Consider the following 22,166-nt stretch of genomic DNA (forward strand, 5'->3'; position numbering starts at 1 on the left):
TATACTTATAGGATCCAACAACTCATCAAAAAGATCATACATCACGACCAAGTGGGATTCATCCCGGGGATGCAAGGATGGTTTAACATTCGGAAATCAATAAACATAATCCACCATATCAATAAAAGCAAAGATAAAAACCATATGATCATATCAATAGATGCAGAGAAAGCATTTGACAAGATCCAACATCCTTTCATGATGAAAACCCTCGCCAAAATGGGGTTTGGAGGAACTTTCCTCAAGATAGTCGAAGCCATCTATCACAAGCCTATGGCAAACATTATCCTCAATGGGGAAAAACTAAGGGCCTTTCCTCTGAGATCAGGCACAAGACAAGGATGCCCACTCTCACCACTCCTCTTCAATATAGTACTGGAAGTACTTGCGATAGCTATTAGACAAGAAAAAGAGATTAAGGGCATCCAGATAGGAAAGGAAGAAATCAAACTCTCACTATTTGCAGACGATATAATACTATATCTAGAGAAGCCTAAAACCTCTACTCAGAAACTCTTAGAAACAATAGACTTATACAGTAAAGTTGCAGGCTACAAAATCATACGCAAAAATCCATGGCCTTCATATATGCAAACAATGAGGCAGAGGAAAGGGACATGAAAATAGCAATCCCATTCACAATCGTGCCCCAGAAAATCAAGTACCTCGGAATCAGCTTAACCAAGGAAGTAAAAGACCTCTACAAAGAAAACTACAAAACGCTACTCCATGAAATCAAAGAGGACATGAGGAAATGGAAACGCATCCCTGATTCTTGACCATCAATGGAGGTCGAACTCTGGATTCCTTCTCTCACTTGAGTGAAACGTGGTACTCCTAGCATAGCTCTTTCGATTCCTCCTTGGGAGACTCGAATAGCATTCTCATCCTGTTTGCATAGGGCCCAGGTTTCTGAGGCATCTGTTAGTGCAGGAAGAATGGTGGAGTCAAAAAGATGTGCCCACAGCTGAAGGTTCTTCGTCCTCTTAACCACTTGTTCGACGCTCTTATGAAGGCGTTCCATGCTGCTCTCTTCCTCTTGCACAGTTCTGGTGCCAAGTTGTTCCTTATGTTGAGCTCTTGACCCAGGTACACATAGCTGCTGCATTTGGAGATGTTCATTCCATTGAGAGCAAATGGAATGTCAAGGACTAGTTCATTTTTCATAAACATTATCTTCGTGAGATTCAGCTGCAGTCTAACCTTTATACACTGGAGTTCGAAATCGGCTAGCATTTGTGCTGCTTGGCTAATGTTTGGTGTTATGAGAATGATGTCATCAGCGAGGTGGAGGTGGTGTAGTTGCCGACCATCTATCTTCACTCCCATTCCTCCCCATTCCTGCTGTCACATGATGTTCTCGAGGGTGGCACTGAAGAGTTTCAGTGAAATGGTATCACCCTGCCGAACCTCTCTCTAAGTCAATGATCACTTCCTTGTAAAATGGTGAGATCCTGCTGGTGAATCCATAATACAGCTCGCAGAGGATCTTGATGTTTTAACACCCTGTTTGGTTAGGGCTTCGATGACTGCTTCAATCTCAACAGAATTGAAGGCCTTCTTTAAATCAATGAACATTAGATAGAGTGGCTTCTTGAACTCTTGCAAAACTTCAATGAGTTTGGTCACTGTGTGGATATGGTCAATAGTGTTGAATCCTTTTCAGTACCTGGCTTGCTCCCATGGTAGTCCTTCATCTAGTATTCTGCCTATAATATTCAGGATGACTCGAGTGAACAACTTGTAGACAACAGATAACAGGCAGATTGGGCAATAGTTGCCAATGTCATGGATGTCTCACTTATTGTATAACAGAATGGTCCTTCTTGTTTTCCATTGGGACAGAACCTTGCATTCATACAGGTAGCATGTGAAGAGCCAAGCCAGTGTATTGATGAATACTGGTGGCAGATTCTTCAGGTGTTTGGATCTGACCTTGTCTGGACCAGGTGCTGTATGTGTCTTTACCGATAAAATGGAGTGTCGGATTTCGGAAGGGTGGACGTTGGGAATGACATATCCATCCTGCAGAATTTGGTATGTGGGCAGGTAGATGTGGCTGTCGAAGAGATCATAGTAGAAGTCGTGAATAATCCTCTCCATTGCCTTTCTGGAAGATGTGATAGATACATCAGGACGTCAGAGGGCAGTCATCTTGGTCTTGTAGTTGGCGAAGGACAGGCGAGTGTTGTGAAACCTTTTCCCAGCTTCTGCCACATCAGCCAAGACTGCTGCTCTTCTCTCTTTGAAGTCTTCTTTTATTCTTCTCTGCACAGCTTTGCAAGCTCGTATGTTAGCTTGTGATTGCTTGAGGCTCGTGCCAAACCACGGTGTCTAATGAGCTTGAGAGTTTCTGAAGACAGGTGTCTGTTTGTGGTTTTCTCACTCTTGGCATTTTTCACGCAATCATGGAGGTGCTAAACAAATGGATCGTATTCCTCGTTTGATGTTGTCAATGACAGCATCTTCCCACGTTGCTGCAGTAGTGCCGAAGTGCTCCCAGTTGGTAGTCATTCTGGGACTTCTCTTCTTAAACTTAAAGTTTGCAGTCCTTTCTCTCCGCTCTGTGAAATAGAATTTTGCATGAAGGAGATGGCTGCCCTAAAAGCCTCCATCCCTCTGTTTGAGCCCCGCAAGCTACCAAGAGTACCCCGCCTGCACGGCAGAGCCTGGCAAGCTACCTGTGGCATATCGATATGCCAAAAATAGTAACAACAATGGGCCTCATTTGCCTGACACCAAAAAAGCCCCCAATATGGCAGCGTTAAGAAGGATGATCAAGGAGAAGCTAATAAAATCTCAGGGACGAACTAGACTGCCAAGACAAAGAAAGACTAAAATGACTGTCTGTACTTCCAATGCTGGCATCAGAAGCATTCATCGAAGACCTGATGGTGCAAGCACAGAAGATCAAGTACGACATCATTGGTCTGACCGAAAAAAGAAGGCATCAATCACATTATGCCATTTTTGACACTGGAGAACTCTTCCTCGGAATGCGACAACAGAGGCCTCGGTGGTGTTGGTGTCCTTGTCAACACAAACTTGGCCATAAGCATTGATTCATTCAAATGCCTAACAACCCTAACCAGACAATTGCACTTGAATAGATGTGACTCACTGCCAGCAGTTTCTATCTTCGTTGTCTATGCACCAACATCCAACTATGATGAAGAAGAAATTGAGAAGTTCTAAATGGAGCTGGGAAAGTTCTATAAAAAAAACCATGGATTCTACAAGATCACTGTTGGTGATTTTAATGCCAAGATAGGACTGAGAAGGTTGCCCTAAGAACTCCACATTGGGTCCCATAGTCTAGAATGGAAAGAACAGGGTGAGAGACTGTCTGAGTTCATCATGTTGACCAAGACCATCCATGGTAACTCACAGTTCCAGAAGGCCGAATCAAAACTTTGGACCTGGGAGTCTCCCGGTGGACAGTTCCACAATGAAATTCACCACATCATATTCAATCAAAGCTTTCGCCTGACTGATGTTGCTGTTGTCCCAAAATTCCAAGGATCCATTTTTTGTTAATTTTTGAAATTCTCACCAGTTTTAACTGTTTTTTTCTCTCAATATCTTACCATAAAACTGTATCTTTTCCTCTATAAATACTTCCATCTTGATTCAAAGCCCGTTCTTCTCTCTGAAGCTACTGGGTGCTTGTCTTCCAAGGAACCCATCACATCAATTTGCTGATCAGTGTCTCATGGGGGTAAGAATCTGGTCCAGAATAACAGGCCATGCAATCACAATCTCCACCCAAGGATTGCCATGAAAGATAATCCCTTAACATCATACAATCTACTTTTGGCCAGATGAATCTAGTGTGAGGACATGAAGGTGACCTGTCAAAAAGGAAACTGACTACTCAGAGTGGTCAGCGGCTGGAAATGCCCAGGGTCTCTGGCAGATGGAACTGGGATGCCCAGTAGTGTCTCCATATGGGCTTTTCTTAGTGATGACCTGGACAGTAAGCCCTGGCATATTTGAAATCATTGGCTCTCAGCTCTGAGTAGGGCCTTTGATACCTTCTCTCAGCATCTCTCCACTCTGATGCCAGATGTGGCTCCACTGACATGTTAACAAATATCAGATGACAGTCACATTGGCCACAGAGGCAAGAGCTGGCTAGCACTAGGAAATGATAAACTTCAAACTTAGAGAAAAGAACCTATTCCAGATCTGCTTCCACTCCAAAGTCAGATTCTCTCTTCTGTGTCATAAAACATAGAATATCTTTTGGTCAGCTTTTCACTGGAGGCATTTCTGGAAGGCAGGTGATAAAGGAAAAGACCCACATATCTTTTCAACCTACTTGTGTTTGACAACCATTGCCAGCTTTGTTTCCAGATTCATCATTTTATCCCTAATGTCTTCCAACCTGCCCTAAGGCTAATATTCTAGGAGCTAGGGGGTATTCAGACACAAATGGTGGTGCTTTGGGCTTACTCTTGGCCCTGTGCTAAGGAATTACTCCTTTTGGTGCTCAGGGAATCATATGTGGTGCTGGGAATTGAACCATGATTGATTATATGCAAGGTAAATGCCTAAAGTCCTGTGCTATTTCTCTCGCTTGAGGTTCATTAAAAAACGTATTGCATGTGCTGTGTTCTGACTCTAAATTTAACGGAGAATTCCTGAGCTTATAGGATAGTAATCATTGTCCTTACTTTGGTATTCAAACTCTGATATACCTGTGAATGAATGAATGACTATTGAGGCTTCCCTGGTGTGAATTTATTTTCCTACTAACAATACAATTCTTTCAAAGTGATTAGAGACCGCCCCAAAACTTCCGTCCCTCTCGGATGGCTTGGCAAGCTACTGAGAATATCCCTCCCACAAGGGAGAGCCTGCCAAGCTACCTGTGGCATACTTCATATGCCAAAAACAGTAATAATGACAGTCCTCATTCCACTGGTCCGGAAAGAGCCCCAATACACCATCGGGCTACACTAACACATGACAGGGACGAATGGAGACGTTACTGGCGCTTGCTTGAGCAAATCGATGAACAACAGGATGACAGTGATACAGTCACTAGCTCATACAATTCTTACAACAACCATGTCAAATTAGAATTATTAGTTCCACTTAATTTTGGAGGAAACTTGGACCACTAGTGGTCAAATGACTGAACTGAAAACCACAACCAATAAATGTCAGTGCCAAGAATTCTCCGTCGTCTTCTACCTCTTTCTGCCCAATTTCACCACTTTCGAGCTCAAGGACAGTTCCTCTGTTCCTTGACAAGAATTCTCTGCTGTCCTTCACATTTTGCTTATTCCCCTTATACAAACTTTGCCTCTCCATTGGCTGTTCAAGTCTTCTTTGTCTATCAAGGTTTAGCCAAGAATTTCCTCTAATGCTGTCTTTAGTTACTTAAACCCTAGAATTCCCATGGTACTCCTGTCTGGATTATCAGTTGTTCAGTGAAACATTCTATGGATTCAAGTGGGTAATGCTACAGAGATGGGGCTCAAAGTTCTGTAGCTGCTGCATCTCTTGTGGAAAAAACACAGACTAGGTGTAAAAGAGATCTCAAACTTGAACAATAGTGTGCCTCATTTGGATTGAGTTAATTTGACTTGAATACTATAAAGGTAGCGTCATAAAGAGAGGACTGAGAAGTGTGTTTAAGAATTCTGGACTTCCATTGGTTAATTCCTAAGGATTTATTAAAAGATACTTGTAACCACAATGAAGTGGGGTGCTCCACAAGTGACTATATCCACAGTGTTCTGCCAAACCTACATTTAAATTATTTGTCTCTTTTAGAGCAAAATATGTGTGATTATTATGGCTGTGAAAAGAATGACAACAACAACTGCACTGATCATTTGACATGTGTTTGCAAATCTGGAATGTACAGACCTAACCCACAAGCTTCTCGGTGTTTTCGTAAGTGTTCTTCTGCCTCCCAAATGTTCTTAACAACTCCATTATTTCTTTATTAACAATTGAAACATGCAATCTTGGCTTAAGGGTCCACATGTGTCTCAGATTCCAAACAATCTGAATATTAACTTTGCACATCGGGACCAAATGGGGGTCTGTGCTGAGAGGAGGGGTAGCCCATTGTGTCCAAGGGGGCACAAGACGGAGCCAGTGCCTATGTCTAGGTGAAAACCTAGAAAAATCAAGTAAAGAAATATCAGGATGTGACTTTGCCCACGGGGTTGCATAGGCTGTTTGCGAGTTACTCAGACATCTCTGTGTTTTCAAAGCTGATCCATGTCCTCAAAGCTGCACCTCAAAATCCAATAAGCATTGCCAGTGGAATGCAGCCGCAGGGCTTGCTAATTGTGTGTGCCTGCCAGACTACATGGAAGATGGAAATGGGAACTGTCAAAAGTAAGAGACTCTAACTACCTTCTTTTAATATTTCCTAACTAAAGTTAGGCCAAAATGATAGAGCTTGCAGAGAGCATTTGTGTTTAAAATCAAGACTTCGGCACCTAGCATAAGTGGAGTAAAATATGGAGGGTACCATGATGAGTGACAGTCAGAGGGAGAAATTCAGGCACAGAAGTATTTCTCTCATTTTTGGAAATGAAGAAATGTATCAGTGGAATGACAAATGCCCAGGACAATGGAAACAGAGTGTGAGAACTGATCTTCAGTTGGATACAAGCTGTTTGGTGTTGATGGTGGTGGGGAGAGGACAGGGACAGGCAATGACTACAGTGGAGGGAGAGTCCAACTAGGAGAAGACCTCGTGCTGAACGGTGGTAAAGTATTATGTGCAGACCCTATCAGTAGCAGTATTAAAACTACAATGCAGAATCATTTTTTTAAAAGCAATGCTACTCTTGCAGCCAGAAAGAGAGAGACAGACATAGAAAGACTGCACTCATTTGTGGAATATAAAATAATAGAATAGGAGACTAATATCCAGGAATAGTAGAAATAAGTACCAGTAGGTTGGTTCCATGGCTTGGAAGCTGGTCTCACTTGCTGGGGAAAAAGGCAGCTCAGATAGAGAAGGGAACACTAAGTAAAATGTGGTTGGAGATCCCGCCCGGGAAGGGAGATGCATGCTGAAAGTAGACTAGAGATTGAACACAATGGCCACTCAATACCCCTATTGCAAACCACAACAACCAATTGGAGAGAGAGAGATCAAAAGGGAATACCCTGCCACAGAGGCAAGTGGGGTGGGGGGGAGATCGGAGTAGGGGGGAGGGATACTGGGTTTATTGGTGGTGGAGAATGGGCACTGGTGGAGGGGTGTGTTTGTGAACATTGTATGAGGGAAAAACAAGTTCTAAAATGTGTGAATCTGTATCTGTACCCTCATGGTGATTCACTAAGTAAAGAATAAAATAAAAAAAATAAAGCTACTCTTGCAGAGACAAGCTGGTGTGTGGGAGGCAGCACGGGGCATTGGTGGAGGGAAGTGGACAATGGTGAAGGGATTGTTGAAAGGCTTTATGCCTGACACCCAATTATGAATAACTGTAATTTCACAACTAAACAACAAGTGGAACAGGAGAGATATCAATGTCATCATCAATGTGTTTTGAATCTTTTCTATGTGCTTGGGAGCATGTAACCAATGTCTCCTAGACCCCAACTGCCAGGAATGTATAGACCTACTGGGGGTCCACATGACCTAGGCTCCTGTGTTCAGCTTCACCTGAGTGACTGAATCTTCCTGAACCTCAGAGACCAGCAGAGTTCCCTGAAGAGTCAGGAGCAAATATGGCTTACTTGTGTAGCGCCCTCTGCAATTCCATTGTGCATGCTCACCCCAGAGAAGGGAGTGGAAAGAAGGAAGGGGGAAGAGATGGAAAGAGGGAGAAGCGGGGAGTGGGAGGTGAAAAGAGGCAGTGAAGCAGTAGTGGGACTCCCACACCCACCTCAGAGGCCCTCGATCTTGACCATGGCGCCCAATTCCTTACTCTGTTTCAGGTGTGCATTTGGCTACAGCGGAGTGAACTGTCAAGAGAGTGAGTATGAAACTCTGGCTTGGTCGAGCCTTTGAGACAGAGACATTGGACACTTTTAGAAATGAGTCAAATCTTGGAGTTTTAGTTCACTCCCCAAAGAAAGAGAAAATTGACACTGTGTCTTTGGGGTCAGGCCACCCTTGCCCCCTTCAGGTAACAGGCAGCAGAGTTTCTGCTACCAGAAGGAGCCGAGCTCAGTGCTGAGGCTGCCTAATGCCACTGGCATGTCTCTCACAGGCAAGAGTGTCCTGACATGCTATTTATGTCCTCCAGTATCAATTAGCGATTAATTCTCTGCCTTAGACAGAACAATGGACCAGTGGATCCCAAAAATGATTGAGAGAGTAATGGCAGAACCACATATTTAGATATTCCATCTGCCTTTATCTCCAGTTCTTTCATAATTTCAGATGTGGCATTACAAATGCTCTTACTTCATTCCTTCCTAGACCAACATCCAGCAGACCTGGAAAATTCTGACCTTATATTTTGGATTAATAGGTTTTACAATTTACATAATTAAGAAAAGTCACCAATTCAGCATGAAGGGAACTTTACTATTTGCTTCCAAGACAATCACAATGCCAATGATGATAAATATTCGTTTGGGGTCAGAGAGATAGTATAGTGGGTAAGGTGCACATAGCCTTGCACATAGCCAACCGATGCTCAATTTCTGCCACCACAAATGGCCCCTTAAGCCCCACCAAGAATGATCCTGGAGTACAGAGTCAGGAGTAAATCTTAAGCCCATCCAGATGAAACCTGTCTCCATACCCCAAAATAAAAAAAAATTGTTGACTTAATTTTTTACAATGCAGAATTTGGTTGGAATCTGGGGTGTGGCGATCCCCTCTCCACCTTTTCTTGGGGCACTATGTAGTTCTGGGGATGCAGCCCAGGGCTCCTGCATGCAAAGCTCAGGGCCTTAGAGTGCTCTTTCAGGCCCACGGCTGTATTTGTTAAGTCTTTCTTGCTTCTGTGTTGTTAATGTTCACGCCTAAAAGTGAGAGACTTGGGACCAGGGAGATGTCTCAATGGACTGTTGTGCTTTATTTGCATGCAGGAGCCCCAGGCTTTATCCCCAGTAGTCAAAGTTTCCCTGAACATTTGGGAACTAGCCCCTGGGACTAACCTTCAGCACCATGAGTTGTGAGCCCCATCCACACAAAGAGAGAGCAAGCTTTAGACTGTGTGACCTTTGGAGTCTTTTCCAGATTCAAAATCTCAAGAACCCAGGTTTGAGGTGACAGACAGTGGTAACCAGTAGAAAGAAATAGAGTCTGGACTAGCACTGTCTAATTGAAGTGTAATTTAAGCTGTATGCTTAATTTAAATTTTCTTTTTTTGCTTTTTTGGGTCACACCTGGCGCTGCATAGGGGTTATTCCTGGCACTGCTCTCAGGAATTACTCCTGGTGGTGCTCAGGGGTCCATATGGGATGCTGGGAATCAAACCCAGGTTGGCCGTGTGCAAGGCAACTGCCCTACCCACTGTGCTATCACTCCAGCCTAATAATTTTTTTAATTATAAGTAAAATGTAGAAAGTACAGAGAAAAAGTAAATTTCATTTTAATAGTGTTATCTTTTACCCAATGTGTCTGCATTATGACCACGGAACATGCAATCCACACAAGAGTTACTGAGGACTTCTTACACACTCTCACACTCTGAGTCTACCATCCCATGGGCCTGTTGCACTCACACTCCATCTCTAGCCCATTTCAATAGCACAAGATGGAGCAGATCCAGAACAGGATGAGTGCTAATACACTCTTCCTACCCACCATATTAAGGCTATTTCATGCCTTTTAGTGCGTAGGCACTCCACATTGATTTTCTGTTTAGGAGATCAGGAATGAAGGGGAGGGAGCAGGTTAGGAGCAGATGTGTACGTGGAATGGAACCCCACCCCCACATGAGGTGCAGAAAGTTCTCTCCTTCTCTCTTCCCCAGTTCTGGTCTTTCCTCTGCAAGTCCACCTCTTCTGCTTGAGTTCTGAAGATGCAGTTGGGGTAGGGGGAACTCCTGAGCAGGGAGTGGACTGCCCAGTCTGTGCAGCCCTGGGACCCCTGAAGCCTCAGCCAGCACCCTGGGAATTCAGGTGCCTGGATGGTGGGCAGGGCTGCCAGCTGCTGTAGCCAATCCTGCCTTCACTCCTCCCTTCCAGATCTTCAGCTGATCCTCACCCTCGTGGGCAGCATTGCAGGCGTCTTCATTCTCATATTGGTTGCAGTGATCATCATGGGGGTGAGGTAAGAAAGAACCTGCCCCTTCCTGGGGTGCAGTGCCTAGCATCACACCCTAGCATTTCCAAACACCCACAGCACCATCCATCACATCTCCTGGGCAAGACAATGAGCAGAGGTAGACTTCTCTGGTCCCGTTGTGTCACCTTGAGTTCCCTCTGATCCTATTAACTATACACAGTCATGGAAGAAAATATAGAACATACAATTATATAGTACAGCAGATAAGGTGTTTGTTTTGTACATGACCAACCTAGTTTATCCCCAGGGTCACATAGGGCCCCCTGACTCGCTCCAGGAGTGATTCCTGGGCACAGAACCAGGAATAAATCTTGATCTTCACTGGATGTGACCTCCAAACCAAATATATATAATATTGTTATATTATCATTATATCACTGTCACTGTCGTCCCATTATTCATCAATTTGTTCGAGTGGGCACCAGTAACGTGTCCATTGTGAGACTTGTTGTTACTGTCTTTGGCATATTGAATATGCCACCGGTAGCTTGCCAGGCTTTGCCATGTGGGCGGGATACACTTGGTAGCTTGCCGGGCTCTCCAAGAGGGATGGAGGAATCAAAACCAGGTCGACCACATGCAAGGCAAAAACCTACCCGCTGTGCTATATTTATATAAATTATCATATATTCATAACAGTTACATATTCAGTTATATGTTCATAACAGTCAAGAGCAGTGTTCAACATTGATTCTTTTCCCAAACCTAATTCCTCAGTGTGCCTCTTGAAGAATTAGGTTTGGGAAAATAATCAAGGATAAATTCTGGAGACGCCTACACAATACTGTGCAAGGAATACTGAACTTCTCTGTGTGTTGGGAAACGCAGTTCCAGAAGACATGAGGATATGGAGACTATAGAGTTAATCAAAGGGATCACTCCTGGCAGTGCTCAAGGGATCATATTCAGTGCTGTGGACTCAAACAAATTTGTACTCTTGCAAGTTTGGGGGCTGCACCCGGCTTGCCCAGAACTTACTTCTGGCTCTGTGCTCTGGGATCACTACTGGCTGTCTCACAGGGCCATGTGGGATGTCAGGATTTAGCCTATGTTGGATGCATGCAAAGCTCTCGAAGAGCCCAGCAAGCAACCGAGAGTAATCGGTCTGCACGGCAGAGCCTGGCAAGCTACCCGTGGCATACTCACTATGCCAAAAAGAATAACAATGACGATTCTCATTCCCCTGATCCTGAAAGAGCCCCCAATATGCCATCAGGCTAAACTAGCACGTAACAGGGATGACTGGAGACATGGCTGGCGCCTGCCGAACCAATTCAATTAACGGGATGACAGTGATACAGTGAGCATATATTCATATATTTATATATGACATATATAAAGATTTTAAAAATACATACATGAAAATTTACCCACAAACTCTACCACCTCAAAGCAACTCAACATTTCATACATTTAACCTTCCAGATTGTTTTCTTTAAATATGAGATTTATGGGGCCAGAGCAATAGAACAGCAGATAGGACACTTGGTTTTTATGCGGACAAACCAAGCTATATCCCCAGGTCCTCTGAGTTTCATCAGGAGAGATCCTTGAGCACACAAGCAGCAGTAGGCCTTGAGCACCATCGGGGTGGCCAATGGTGACAAAACGAAATGAGAAATGAATCAGATAAAGGAAAATTCCATTATGTTACTTTTTAATTTTTTGCATTGAAAAAATAATGTGCAGAGGTTCATATAATGTAGCATAGCAGCCATTTTCCCGGACTATTATAAACTATGTTTGCAGTCTTTAATTCCTTTGGTGTTGTCATATATTACTCCTCTGTCAGGTCCAGCTGTAAATGATCCAACACCAGCCTCTGAGGAGTCCCTGCGGTCTATCTGCAGCATTTCTGGATGGCCATTTCTCACCTAGGTGCTCCAAGAACTGGAGAAGGAACCTTCATTTATTCCATAAATATTTAGACATACGAAAGTTCCCTCCATTTCAGTTATGCCAAGTGAGGCTCTACTTGATAAAAACAAGCTAGTAAAGAATTAACATTTAGCTCACATCTTCTGTATTGGCAAGATGGATAATTTTTCACTCTCATACAAATAGATAGAGTTTAGGTTCTGAAAATATTTTGTTTCTTCTACGCTTTCCTTATTTATTATACTTTGATAATAACTCATTCTCTGATTCCGATTTTAAGAATGCAAAGTGGGGTCTAAAAGCATGCCTATCCCCTTTCTGGGAGGGGCTCAGAACACCCCGTGTCTGTCCAGGCTGCCCTGCTCTCACTGCAGGACTGGCTGGCCGTCCTGTCCCCCGCACTGCACCCTCCGCACACAGTGCATCGCAGGAGATGCAGCAGCACCAGGAGTCCCATCCAGGCAACTCTCAGCACCTCCCTCCTGCTGCAGGCACGCTGGCTCTCAGCCCAGGGCACACTGAGAAAGAGCATTTCCTGACCACTGCAAAGGGAAGGAGGCCTCTCCCAGTCGCTGGGCAGCAGTGTGGTCATGGGCAGGGTCTACCTTCATGACACTCTCCTGGGGACTAGACTAGGAGCCATGATCCTAGAGTTCATGGGGTGGAGATAATTCTGGTGATAGAGCTCATGCTTTTCATGGGTCAAGTCCTGGGTTTGGTTTGTGGTTACTCATGGTGCCTGAGTATGTGGCTCTGGTGACCCCCAATTGTCATGGATTAATTGGGATTCAGATGCCTCTTCACAAAGAAGGTTTTGCACTTGACTTTAAGAGCAAGCTCATTGAGCTAAGCTCACACACTGAGTGCAGGAGGCCCAGCTGTGATCCCTGGGACCACATGATCCCTTGAGCCATGAGTAGCTCCTGAATAATGTACTCAAAATTCAAAAAGTAGTATTTATATCCTGAAGAAATAACTCAAAGTTCTGGAGAATACTCTCTGCATTGAGGACCGGGTTTCATCCCAAACACTGCTTGATCCTCCGAGCTCCCTCAGGAGCAGTCCCTGAGCATCTTTGGGTGTATTCCCACTGCCCCCTGCAAACAAATTGCAGTAGAATATTGGAAACGCATAGATCTGTTCAAATCTTGAGCTCATTTTATTCATGAAGGTTCTCTGTAAGCATTAAATTGGGTTAAATACAAACTGTCTCAACAACTATCATTTCTCTTTGGCTTCTATTATTGTTTCCATAAATAGTTTAAAGTTCCGTACATAGTTCATAATTCCCAAAAGCAGCTCCATAAACAGTTCCTTGTTTCCATAAGAATTTCAAAATAAAATATTAGCACCACAGAGACCATAACCAGACTTAAGGAGCTTGTCTGTATGCAAGCAGACCCTGGTTTGATTCTGGTCCCCAGAGTAACACCAGGAGTGATCGCTAAACACAGAGCCAGGAGTAACTCCTCAGCACAGATGGGTATGGCCCAAAACCAAAAAGAAAAATAAGAAATAAAATACTGAACATATTTCTAAAACTGTGATGGGCTGGGAAATTAGACACTGGTATACATCAGTATCGGTCATGGTGGTGGTGCTCTTTATGGCTTACAGGAGAGTGTCCTGAAACTCAGGGTCTACACCAAAGGGAGTCATGAATGCAGTAGCAGATCTTTGATAGTCTTGAACTGTAAACAGCCAGGAAAGCCAGTTGACAAAGGCAAGGGACTTTTGTGTGATTGTTTTCTTAGTCATTCACTTGTCAATTTCTGATGCTCTCAAAATTGTCTCATGGTAAGTCACTTGTCAATTTCTAATGCTCTCAGAAGTTTCAAGCCCTGTTGAATGGGTTAGGAGAATTGGCTATTGAGGGTCTGTTGGCCATGGTGCAAGCCTAATTCCTGTGACTGACTTTACAGGTCAAGAAGCAGAGAGAAGAAAAGTGAAAAGGAGAGCCTGGTTGAGTATGACTTTCAGAATATGACACTGCAGCCGACAGAGTTCTCCAGGCCAGGCACAGATGGAAGCCGCTTTCCTAAGGTCCGCATCACCCCCGCCAGACAGCGGCACAATGCCTACAACAGTTTCTCTCACCCCAGAAACTTCTCCAACCCCGACCATTAGGTGAGTGTGGGTGCTCTGTCTGTCCTGAGAGGAGCGTCACCGCCTGTCCCTAACGCTGGCAGTGGCCTAGATGCATCACTTAGTCTCCCTGCTCTTCTCTCCCACTATGACAAGAGAAGATCCATTTAGAGCCAAGAGATGGCACAGCCTTCAGGGACCTGCTAGACCAGGGTGCGAGCCCTGGCACCATGTGACTGCAGCCCTGGGGATCTCCTAGCACTGCAGGGCCCGAGCAGCCTTAAACCCTCAGACCTAGTACTGACCACGTTGGTCTACTATCAGCAGGAGTCCCCTCAGCCCCCTGAGCACTCAGGGGCCCCCAGTTTTGTTTTCTTGATTTTTGAAAATTAGAGCACTGTGAGTTACAAAGATATTCGTGATTCTCAGGTGTATATTGTTCTAACACAAACTCCCTCACAGTGTCCCCAGTTCCTCCTGCCCTGCAGCCTGCCTTTGTGGCAGGCACTTTCCCCTCCGCCCTCCCCTACCTTATCTCCCCATCCCTGCCCAGTGCCACACTTGCTAGTGAAGAGCAGTTCTCCTGCTGGGTCATATGGAAACTCAACCCCTAGTTTTTAGAGGAATGCTCATATTGTCTTCCAAAAGCTCTGGACCCATAGACATTCCCACTAGCAGTGAATAAATAAGGACCGTGGTACATCAACAGCAAAGCAGCCACACCAAAGTGTGGCCGCTTGGGTCGAGTCTCGGTGGAGCGCGAGCCAGTATCGGCCCTTGCCCAAGACATCCCAGTGTTACACATACATAACTCTCTCTTTCTCTTTTTTTTTCTTCTTCCCATGTCACCAAGTTCATACCTGCTTATAGTCCTCATAATATGGCTGATGCCATGCCGCTTCTCCCCGGAAAGGGAAAAAAATCAAGAAAGAAGGATATTTCCCCTCCTCGGCCAGCATGGGGCAATGGCTTAGTTCACAGTCTAGAGACATGGCAGCAATGATAGTTTTGGCAGTTGCTCCTTCCTGTCCCTCTAGGACATCAATGATTCTTATGTTGTTCTGAATTCATCCTATGGTTCTCTTATCTGCTGTTTATTTAATTTGAGTCCTTATTCCATCTTTTTCCAGAGGTATAGATATAACCTGCATATTGACTGGTTCTGATTTAAATAATCACATTCAAAATTGGAAAATATTAATTTGTGAATATAAGGGTGTGTTTATTATTTGATAGGTTTCTAATATCCCTCTCTCCTCCATCCTATCTAGATGGTGAAATTAAAGAGGCACCACCCTTGCTCTCCACTCCAAGTGTGAGCTTCTATTGAGAGTTGTTGAAAGTCTGACGGAGAAGTTAGCAGCTATGAAGGTCGGGCCTTTTGTTTCCTTACCTGCACACAACCAGCCTTTCTGAATGAAGGTGTGGACTTTAGCAATGCTAAGAACAATGCTAAGACGTTCAATTGCTAAGTACCCATGAAATTACTCACAAGATGTTATTAATACTTATAATAAATTTTTTCCAGTTAGATTTATAACAGTTAGATTTATTATTTTTTTCCTGGTGGGATAACAATAGTTGTTTCCAATCTAGAGACTCACTCTTCTAAGATTGTTCATTGTTGGAGAACATTTCTTTGAGGAGATTTATCTCAAACAAACACGACTTACTTCTGGACGATTCTTATATAACAGCTGTGGGGGTCCCCAGGAGGAAAGGAGATTCTTTGAGTCTTTTAAAATTCTCATAACATATTTGGCTCAGTGCAAATGCTGATTTTGTGCATCAAACGTTGGGGATTGGGCCATTATTGCATTTTCAGGACTAGAACGTCTGGTGTCACACAACCAAGACAGGAAAGACATCTCACTCATTTTTTGCCTTGTGTTTCTGGGCCCTGGGCACAGTTATGGGAAAGCCAAGACCTGCGTGGAAACTGCCCTTTGTGGTACAGAGACATAGAGAAAGAGCCAAGTAGGAGTGGGGGAGGAAAGACAATGGAAGCTGGGTGGGAGGACGAGGGAGAGAGAAGCAACCAGCCCTACCAGCCATTCAGTCTCTCTCCTCATGGGCAGGTGGGCCCTGATCCAGGCCACCCCCCAAGACTGAGTTCCTGGGAAAACGTGTGAATACAAGACACCCTGGTACATGAGCAATGAAAATTTGAGGTTGCAAACAGTCATGGACTGAGCAGGAGCTCGGGTCCCAGATGTCCAATCCCCTGCTCAGGTTTTGGGGAACTTTCCTGGGGCAGAGGCCTTTCTTGGGGACACAGTCTTCCTTGTGGCCACCCACACAGCACCACCCTTCTTGCACATGAATGGTCTCCTTGTTTATGTCTAGTATCTGGCCTTTGTGTTTATTATTTGATCCCAATTGTTTTCTGAGAAGGATTAAATATGGTGTCTTAGATACCATGGCGTCCTCTGTTTGTGTTGGGGACTTCCATGTGCAGAGCCGTTACTTGTCACTTTCCAGTAGCCCCCACTGAAAGTGGCCCCAAAGGAACTGAGAGCTGGATTCAAAGGAAAATAATAGCAAGCACCACTAAAGGCAGCCTGCAAACTCTTCTGGGTGGGAACTCTTTGTTTCAATGTAGAAAGTTTTCCTTAGCTGCCCTTACTCCAAAAGTCTAACAACTCAGGAAATCTTTTGTTTAGGTTTAGGGAGATACAATGAAATGTTTCTAAGAGCATCTTTATACACAAGGGAAGTAAATACATTCTACACACACCAGTCTGCTTATCTTGTCTTTTCTAAATATAAACTTTTCTCACCTTAATAAGCTATTTTTTGAATTCACATGAGGAAGTGTGATCCTTGTACATTAGTCCAAATACCTTCTAGCCTGAGGACTTTTTAGTTTAAAGGTGTTTATTTATTTTACTTAATTGGACCCTCTAGGCTCAGTGCAACCAGTTCTCCTTGGTTATTACATGAAGGGTAGAAATCTGAACTAACTGGCATCTGCCTTCTTCGAGGGCTGTTGGATGTCGTGTGATGACTTTTTAGATCTTGGCAAATATTTCTCTGCTTCCCCTGTGCACTCAAAATTTTCTTCCCAATGGGGCAGCCACTATTGGACATGGGACAGGTTTTTGTTTTAATTTTTTTTTACTTTTTAATTAGTGAATCACTATGAGGGTACAGTAACAGATTTACACATTCTCATACTTGTGTTTTCCTCATACAATGTTCGAGCACCCATCCCTCCACTAGTATTCATTCTCCACCACCAGTGAACCCAGTATCTCTCCCACCCCCCAATCCCATCCCCTCCCCACCTGTGAAAGGGAATTCTCTTTTGTTCTCTCTCTCCTTTTGGGTGTTGTGGTTTGTAATACAGGTATTGAGTGGCCATGTGTTCAATCTCTAGTCTACTTTCAGCACGTATCTCCCCTCCCGAGCAGGTCCTCCAATCACAGTTTACTTGATAATCCCTTCTCTATCTGAACTGCCTTTCCCCCAGCATGTGAGGCCAGCTTCCAAGCCTTGGAGGCAACCTCCTGGTAATTGGTTCTACTATTTGGGGTGTTAGTCTCCTACTCTGTTATTTTATATTTCACAGATGAGCGCAATCTTTATATCTCTGTCCCTCTCTTTCTAACTCATTTCATTTAGCATGATACTCTCCATGTTGATCCACTTATATGCAAAGTTCATGACTCCATGTTTTCTAACAGCTTCATAGTATTCCATTGTGTAGATATACCAAAGTTTCTTTAACCAGTCATCTGTTCTCTGGCACTCGGGTGTTTTCCAGGTTCTGGCTACTGTAAACAGTGCTGCGATGAACATATAAGTGCAGATGTCATTTCAACTATACTTTTTTGCTTCTCTGAGATATATTCCCAGCAGTGGTATTGCTAGGTCGAATGGAAGCTCAAATTTCTAATTTTTTGAGGAGCGTACATATTGTTTTCCAGAAGGGCTGAACAAGTCGGCATTCCCACTAACAGTATAGAAGGGTCCATTTCTCCACATATCCCCTCCAACAGAAGATTCTTTTGTTCTATTGGGTGTGTGCCATTCTCTGTGGTGTGAGGTGGTATCTCATAGTTGTTTTTATCTGCATCTCCCTGATCATTAGTGATGAAGAGCATTTTTTCATGTGCCTTTTGGCCATTCATATCTCTTCTTTGGGAAAGTTTCTGTTAATTTCTTCAGCCCATTTTCTGATGGGGTTGGTTGTTTTCTTCTTGTAGAGTTCAACCAATGCCTTATATACCCTTGACATCAACTCCTTATCGGATGGGTATTGGATGAATATCCTTTCCCATTCTGTAGATTGTCTTTGTATTCTGGTCACTGTATCTTTTGCAGTGCAGAAGCTTCTTAGTTTAATATAGTCCCATTTGTTTATCTCTGTTTCCATTGGTTGCGTGTCATCTTTGAAGATAACTTTAGCTTCAATATTGTGGAGGGTTTTGCCGACTTTGTCTTCAATGTACCTTATGGATTGTGGTCTGATGCTGAGGTCTTTAATCCATTTTGTTCTGACTTTTGTGCAAGGTGTCAGGTCAAGGTCTAAGCCCATTCTTTTGCATGTGGTTTTCCAGTTGCGCCAGCACCATTTGTTAAAGAGGCCTTCCTTGTTCCACTTCACATTTCTTGCTCCCTTATAAAAGATTAGATGATCATAAATTTAGGGTTGTGTGTAGGGATATTCCACCCTGTTCCATTGATCTGCAGCTCTGATTTTATTCCAGTACCATGCTGTTTTAATTGTTACCACTTTGTAGTAAAGTTTAAGGTTGGGGAGGGTGAATCTTCCCATCATCTTTTTCCCGAGAATTGTTTTAGCTATCCACAGGCATTTGTTGTTCCATATGAATTTCAGGATAGCTTGATCCATTTCTTTGAAGAAGTTCATGGCTATCTTTATAGGGATCGCGTTGAATCTGTATAATGCTTTGGGGAGTATTGCCATTTTGACAATGTTGATTCTCCCTATCCATGAGCAGGGGATATCATTCCATTTCCTCATGTCCTCTTTTATTTCATGGAGTAGCGTTTTATAGTTTTCTTTGTAGAGGTCCTTTGCTTCCTTAGTTAAGCTGATTTACTTCCTTAGTTATACTTGATTTTCTAGGCACAATTGTGAATGGGATTGCTTTTTTTATGTCCCTTTCCTCCGTCTCATTGTTTGCGTATTGAAAGGTCATGGATTTTTGGGTATTGATTTTATAGCCTGATACTTTACTGTACAAGCCTATCGTTTCTAAGAGTTTCTTAGTAGAGGTTTTAGGCTTCTCTGTCATATCGTCTGTGAATAGTGAGAGTTTGATTTCTTCCTTTCCTATCTGGATGCCCTTACTCTCTTTTTCTTGCCTAACAGCTATTGCAAGTACTTCCAGCTCTATGTTGAATAGAAGTGGTGAGAGTGGGCATCCGTGTCTTGTCCCTGATCTTAGAGGAAAGGCCCTTAGTTTTAACCTCAACAAAATTATAGCAAACTGAATCTAACAGCACATAAAAAAAAACATACACCATCATCAAGTAGGACTCATCCCATGGATGCACGGATAGTTCATATATGCAAATAAATTAACACAATAATTGATTGTTGTCAAAGAACAATCAGTAAGAGAAAAGATAAAAATCATATGGTTGTATCAACTAACCCAGAGAAAGCTTTTGACAAGACCTAGTACCCATTCATAATAAAATCCCCAATAAAATAGGATTGGATGTTGTCTTCCTTCAGATAGCAACAGCTACATGTAGAAAATACCATAATCAATATTAATCTTAATGGTAAAAAAATGGAAAAAATTCCCACTGAAATCAGGCAGAGGACAAGGATGTGCAATGTCCTTATTCTACATTGAATTAGAAGTCATAGTAACACCAATCAGGCAAGAAAAGGAAATCAAATGGATACAAATTGGAAAAGAGGAAGTCAAATGATCTCTTTACAAGTAACATGATGATATACATTGAAGACCCTGAAGAGTCCACACAAAAGCTCCTGGAAACAATACACGAATAAAACAAAGTGACCAGCTACAAAGTCAATGCATAAAAGTTGTTTACATTCCTATGTACTAATAATGAATCAGAGGAGAAAGAGATCAGTGCCTATCCCATTTAAATTAGTGTTCAAAAACATCAAGTATCTAGAAATCAACTTAACAAAAGAGGTGAGAGACTTATACCATAAAAACTTCAAAACACTCAAGAAAGAAATTAAAGAATATCTCAGGAAATGGAAAAACTTTTCCCTGTTTGTGGATTGGAGAAAAAATATTATCAAAATTACATCTTACCTAAACTAATATATAAATTCACTACAATCCCTATCCAAATTTATGGCGTATTCATATGCCAAAAACAGTAACAATAATGGGCCTCATTCCCCTGACCCTGAAGCGTTGGGAAGCACGGGTAAGGAGAGGGTGTGATGCTCTTCGTGTTCCTGGAATGAGCAGACGCCATTGGGCTACACAAGTTAGTGACAGGGACAAATGAAGACATTACTGGTGTCCGCTCGAACAAATTGATGAATAATGGGAAGACAAGTGATACAAGTGATCCAAATTCAGAGAACATTTTTCAAGGACATAGAACAGGTCATTTTGTGGAATCACAAAAGACACCACCTAGCCCTAACCATATTGAAACACAAGAAACTGGCTTGCATCTTACTATCGAACTTGAAGCTATAACATAAAGATGTAGTGATGAAAACAGTGTCGTACTGGAACAAAGAAAGACTCTCTGACCTATGGGTCAGAATAGGGCATCCAAGGATAACCACCATATATCTTGTCAGCTAATTTTATACAAAAGAGCTGAGAGCATGAAATGTAATAAAGACAGCCATTTCAACAAACGGTGTTCTGAGAATTGGATAATCACATGCAAGAAATTAAAGCTGGATCCATATCTCAGACCTTACACAAAAGTCAACTCAAACTGAATCAAAGTCCTTTAGATATTGAGGAAGATGTAGGCAGAGCGAGCCAAGATCCAGCCCTCAAAGGAGTTGTCAATGATATGATACCATTGACAAAGGCTACAGAAGCAAAATGATAAACACATGGGACTACATCAAACTAAACAGTTTGCATGTGGCAAAAGAATGGGCTAAAACTAAATGACTGGGAGAAAATATTTGCACTCAACATACCAGATAAAGGATTGATATCCACGAAGTACTCAGGGACATCAACAAAACATCTAAAAATCCCATCAAAATGGGAGGGAAAATGAACAGACACTTTTCTTACTTAGGAAGACCCACAATGGCTAACAGAACTGTGAAAAAATGCTTATCATCACTTATTATTAGATAAATCCAAATGAAGGAGAAAATGAGCTATATTATCTTACACCACTGAGAATTGTTCATATTAAAAATACTGGGAACAAGGTACATCCCCAATCTCGACTGTCCCAAAGAACAGGACGTGAGAAAGGTGAGAACGTGGAAAATGGGGCTTCAGAACTTCAGGGCAGGCATACAGATGGACATTGGTGGGCACTCTTTGTGCTTCCAGGTACATCCCCAATCTGGACCGCTCCTAGGAGCAGAGTGCGGTAGAAGTGAGAAAGCAGGAACTGCAACTTTAGGACTTCAGGGCAGGTGCATGGATAGACATTGGAGTGGACATTCTCCACCACTCTGTCACAAATACAAATGCATCTTAACTTAAGTTCCTAACCATACAAAAACACACAGATCACAACTCTAAATGGCAAAGGTCACAACAGTAAAGAACGCAGAAACCCACTAGACTTAGTGAGTGAAGAGATGGCCCAACCAGTAATAACAAGCTATATAACATATCTGATAAAGAATTTAGAATGGAACTGTTAAGGATGCATGAGGAGCTCAAAGAAACCATGGAACACACCACCAATAAAATACAGGAGCATATGAGAGCAGAATCGAGGAAAATGCAAACAAAAATAGAAACAGAAATGGCAGGTCTGAAAAACAGTGAAATGAAAAACTCACTGTAAGGTC

This window comes from Sorex araneus, chromosome 2, assembly GCF_027595985.1.
Source record: "Sorex araneus isolate mSorAra2 chromosome 2, mSorAra2.pri, whole genome shotgun sequence".
Taxonomy (NCBI): Eukaryota; Metazoa; Chordata; class Mammalia; order Eulipotyphla; family Soricidae; genus Sorex; species Sorex araneus.